Raw genomic sequence first — 6,000 nt, 5'->3', positions numbered from 1 at the left:
CTTTTGAAAATAGTTCTCATGGCGTAAAAGTCATGCATGTGAAAAAGGTCGAATTGCTGATGTATTTATAGTTCGGCCTCAAGTCATGATTTTTGATGGAATTGCGCCAAATCTTTTCATGAGGGTTGACCATGTAAGAATGCATCCACACACCAAATATTTTGATTCTGAGATTAATACTTTTGAGAATAGATCTAATGGCGTAAAAGTCATGCATGTGAAAAAGGTCGAATTGCTGATGTATTTATAGTTTGGCCTCAAGTCATGATTTTTGATGGAATTGCGCCAATTTTTTTCATGAGGGTCGACCATGTAAGAATGCATCCACACACCAAATATTTTGATTCTGAGATTAATACTTTTGAGAATAGCTGTAATGGCGTAAAAGTCATGCATGTGAAAAAGGTCGAATCGCTGATGTATTTATAGTTCGGCCTCAAGTCATGATTTTTGATGGAATTGCGCCAATTTTTTTCATGAGGGTTGACCATGTAAGAATGCATCCACACACCAAATATTTTGATTCTGAGATTAATACTTTTGAAAATAGTTCTCATGGCGTAAAAGTCATGCATGTGAAAAAGGTCGAATTGCTGATGTATTTATAGTTCGGCCTCAAGTCATGATTTTTTATGGAATTGCGCCAAATCTTTTCATGAGGGTTGACCATGTAAGAATGCATCCACACACCAAATATTTTGATTCTGAGATTAATACTTTTGAGAATAGATCTAATGGCGTAAAAGTCATGCATGTGAAAAAGTTCTAATCGCTGATGTATTTATAGTTCGGCCTCAAGTCACGATTTTTGATGGAATTGCGCCAAATCTTTTCATGAGGGTTGACCATGTAAGAATGCATCCACACACCAAATATTTTGATTCTGAGATTAATACTTTTGAAAATAGTTCTCATGGCGTAAAAGTCATGCATGTGAAAAAGGTCGAATTGCTGATGTATTTATAGTTCGGCCTCAAGTCATGATTTTTTATGGAATTGCGCCAAATCTTTTCATGAGGGTTGACCATGTAAGAATGCATCCACACACCAAATATTTTGATTCTGAGATTAATACTTTTGAGAATAGATCTAATGGCGTAAAAGTCATGCATGTGAAAAAGTTCGAATCGCTGATGTATTTATAGTTCGGCCTCAAGTCATGATTTTTGATGGAATTGCGCCAATCTTTTTCATGAGGGTTGACCATGTAAGAATGCATCCACACACCAAATATTTTGATTCTGAGATTAATACTTTTGAGAATAGCTCTAATGGCGTAAAAGTCATGCATGTGAAAAATGTCGAATCGCTGATGTATTTATAGTTCGGCCTCAAGTCATGATTTTTGATGGAATTGCGCCAAATGTTTTCATGAGGGTTGACCATGTAAGAATGCATCCTCACACCAAATATTTTGATTCTGAGATTAATACTTTTGAGAATAGCTGTAATGGCGTAAAAGTCATGCATGTGAAAAAGTTCGAATTGCTGATGTATTTATAGTTCGGCCTCAAGTCATGATTTTTGATGGAATTGCGCCAATTTTTTTCATGAGGGTTGACCATGTAAGAATGCATCCACACACCAAATATTTTGATTCTGAGATTAATACTTTTGAGAATAGCTCTAATGGCGTAAAAGTCATGCATGTGAAAAAGGTCGAATTGCTGATGTATTTATAGTTCGGCCTCAAGTCATGATTTTTGATGGAATTGCGCCAAATTTTTTCATGAGGGTTGACCATGTAAGAATGCATCCACACACCAAATATTTTGATTCTGAGATTAATACTTTGAAAATAGCTCTAATGGCGTAAAAGTCATGCATGTGAAAAATGTCGAATCGCTGATATATTTATAGTTCGGCCTCAAGTCATGATTTTTGATGGAATTGCGCCAAATCTTTTCATGAGGATTGACCATGTAAGAATGCATCCTCACACCAAATATTTTGATTCTGAGATTAATACTTTTGAGAATAGCTCTAATGGCGTAAAAGTCATGCATGTGAAAAAGGTCGAATTGCTGATGTATTTATAGTTCGGCTTCAAGTCATGATTTTTGATGGAATTGCGCCAATATTTTTCATGAGGGTTGACCATGTAAGAATGCATCCACACACCAAATATTTTGATTCTGAGATTAATACTTTTGAGAATAGTTCTCATGGCGTAAAAGTCATGCATGTGAAAAAGGTCGAATTGCTGATGTATTTATAGTTCGGCCTCATGTCATGATTTTTGATGGAATTGCGCCAAATTTTTTCATGAGGGTTGACCATGTAAGAATGCATCCACACATCAAATATTTTGATTCTGAGATTAATACTTTTGAAAATAGTTCTCATGGCGTAAAAGTCATGCATGTGAAAAAGGTCGAATTGCTGATGTATTTATAGTTCGGCCTCAAGTCATGATTTTTGATGGAATTGCGCCAAATCTTTTCACGAGGGTCGACCATGTAAGAATGCATCCACACACCAAATATTTTGATTCTGAGATTAATACTTTTGAGAATAGCTCTAATGGCGTAAAAGTCATGCATGTGAAAAATGTCGAATCGCTGATGTATTTATAGTTCGGCCTCAAGTCATGATTTTTGATGGAATTGCGCCAATTTTTTTCATGAGGGTTGACCATGTAAGAATGCATCCACACACCAAATATTTTGATTCTGAGATTAATACTTTTGAGAATAGCTCTAATGGCGTAAAAGTCATGCATGTGAAAAATGTCGAATCGCTGATGTATTTATAGTTCGGCCTCAAGTCATGATTTTTGATGGAATTGCGCCAAATTTTTTCATGAGGGTCGACCATGTAAGAATGCATCCTCACACCAAATATTTTGATTCTGAGATTAATACTTTTGAGAATAGCTCTAATGGCGTAAAAGTCATGCATGTGAAAAAGGTCGAATTGCTGATGTATTTATAGTTCGGCCTCAAGTCACGATTTTTTATGGAATTGCGTCAATTTTTTTCATGAGGGTTGACCATGTAAGAATGCATCCACACACCAAATATTTTGATTCTGAGATTAATACTTTTGAAAATAGCTCTAATGGCGTAAAAGTCATGCATGTGAAAAATGTTGAATCGCTGATATATTTATAGTTCGGCCTCAAGTCATGATTTTTGATGGAATTGCGCCAAATTTTTTCATGAGGGTTGACCATGTAAGAATGCATCCACACACCAAATATTTTGATTCTGAGATTAATACTTTTGAAAGTAGTTCTCATGGCGTAAAAGTCATGCATGTGAAAAAGGTCGAATTGCTGATGTATTTATAGTTCGGCCTCAAGTCATGATTTTTGATGGAATTGCGCCAAATCTTTTCATGAGGATTGACCATGTAAGAATGCATCCACACACCAAATATTTTGATTCTGAGATTAATACTTTTGAGAATAGCTCTAATGGCGTAAAAGTCATGCATGTGAAAAAGGTCGAATTGCTGATGTATTTATAGTTCGGCCTCAAGTCATGATTTTTGACGGAATTGCGCCAATTTTTTTCATGAGGGTTGACCATGTAAGAATGCATCCACACACCAAATATTTTGATTCTGAGATTAATACTTTTGAGAATATCTCTAATGGCGTAAAAGTCATGCATGTGAAAAAGGTCGAATCGCTGATGTATTTATAGTTCGGCCTCATGTCATGATTTTTGATGGAATTGCGCCAAATTTTTTCATGAGGGTTGACCATGTAAGAATGCATCCACACACCAAATATTTTGATTCTGAGATTAATACTTTTGAAAATAGTTCTCATGGCGTAAAAGTCATGCATGTGAAAAAGGTCGAATTGCTGATGTATTTATAGTTCGGCCTCAAGTCATGATTTTTGATGGAATTGCGCCAAATCTTTTCACGAGGGTCGACCATGTAAGAATGCATCCACACACCAAATATTTTGATTCTGAGATTAATACTTTTGAGAATAGCTCTAATGGCGTAAAAGTCATGCATGTGAAAAATGTCGAATCGCTGATGTATTTATAGTTCGGCCTCAAGTCATGATTTTTGATGGAATTGCGCCAATTTTTTTCATGAGGGCTGACCATGTAAGAATGCATCCACACACCAAATATTTTGATTCTGAGATTAATACTTTTGAGAATAGCTCTAATGGCGTAAAAGTCATGCATGTGAAAAATGTCGAATCGCTGATGTATTTATAGTTCGGCCTCAAGTCATGATTTTTGATGGAATTGCGCCAAATTTTTTCATGAGGGTCGACCATGTAAGAATGCATCCTCACACCAAATATTTTGATTCTGAGATTAATACTTTTGAGAATAGCTCTAATGGCGTAAAAGTCATGCATGTGAAAAAGGTCGAATTGCTGATGTATTTATAGTTCGGCCTCAAGTCACGATTTTTTATGGAATTGCGTCAATTTTTTTCATGAGGGTTGACCATGTAAGAATGCATCCACACACCAAATATTTTGATTCTGAGATTAATACTTTTGAAAATAGCTCTAATGGCGTAAAAGTCATGCATGTGAAAAATGTTGAATCGCTGATATATTTATAGTTCGGCCTCAAGTCATGATTTTTGATGGAATTGCGCCAAATTTTTTCATGAGGGTCGACCATGTAAGAATGCATCCACACACCAAATATTTTGATTCTGAGATTAATGCTTTTGAGAATAGCTCTAATGGCGTAAAAGTCATGCATGTGAAAAAGGTCGAATTGCTGATGTATTTATAGTTCGGCCTCAAGTCATGATTTTTGACGGAATTGCGCCAATTTTTTTCATGAGGGTTGACCATGTAAGAATGCATCCACACACCAAATATTTTGATTCTGAGAATAATACTTTTGAGAATATCTCTAATGGCGTAAAAGTCATGCATGTGAAAAAGGTCGAATCGCTGATGTATTTATAGTTCGGCCTCAAGTCATGATTTTTGATGGAATTGCGCCAAATCTTTTCATGAGGGTTGACCATGTAAGAATGCATCCACAAACCAAATATTTTGATTCTGAGATTAACACTTTTGAAAATAGTTCTCATGGCGTAAAAGTCATGCATGTGAAAAAGGTCGAATTGCTGATGTATTTATAGTTCGGCCTCAAGTCATGATTTTTGATGGAATTGCGCCAAATTTTTTCATGAGGGTTGACCATGTAAGAATGCATCCACACACCAAATATTTTGATTCTGAGATTAATACTTTTGAAAATAGTTCTCATGGCATAAAAGTCATGCATGTGAAAAATGTCGAATTGCTGATGTATTTATAGTTCGGCTTCAAGTCATGATTTTTGATGGAATTGCGCCAAATCTTTTCATGAGGGTTGACCATGTAAGAATGCATCCACACACCAAATATTTTGATTCTGAGATTAATACTTTTGAGAATATCTCTAATGGCGTAAAAGTCATGCATGTGAAAAAGGTCGAATTGCTGATGTATTTATAGTTCGGCCTCATGTCATGATTTTTGATGGAATTGCGCCAAATTTTTTCATGAGGGTTGACCATGTAAGAATGCATCCACACACCAAACATTTTGATTCTGAGATTAATACTTTTGAAAATAGTTCTCATGGCGTAAAAGTCATGCATGTGAAAAAGTTCGAATTGCTGATGTATTTATAGTTCGGCCTCAAGTGATGATTTTTGATGGAATTGCGCCAATTGTTTTCATGAGGGTCGACCATGTAAGAATGCATCCACATACCAAATATTTTGATTCTGAGATTAATACTTTTGAGAATAGCTCTAATGGCGTAAAAGTCATGCATGTGAAAAAGGTCGAATTGCTGATGTATTTATAGTTTGGCCTCAAGTCATGATTTTTGATGGAATTGCGCCAATTTTTTTCATGAGGGTTGACCATGCATCCACACACCAAATATTTTGATTCTGAGATTAATACTTTTGAGAATAGCTCTAATGGCGTAAAAGTCATGCATGTGAAAAAGGTCGAATTGCTGATGTATTTATAGTTCGGCCTCAAGTCATGATTTTTGATGGAAT

This window comes from Haliotis cracherodii, unplaced genomic scaffold (genome assembly GCF_022045235.1).
Source record: "Haliotis cracherodii isolate W230 unplaced genomic scaffold, xgHalCrac1.p SCAF_9, whole genome shotgun sequence".
Taxonomy (NCBI): Eukaryota; Metazoa; Mollusca; class Gastropoda; order Lepetellida; family Haliotidae; genus Haliotis; species Haliotis cracherodii.
Note: the sequence above shows the minus strand (reverse complement) of the source record.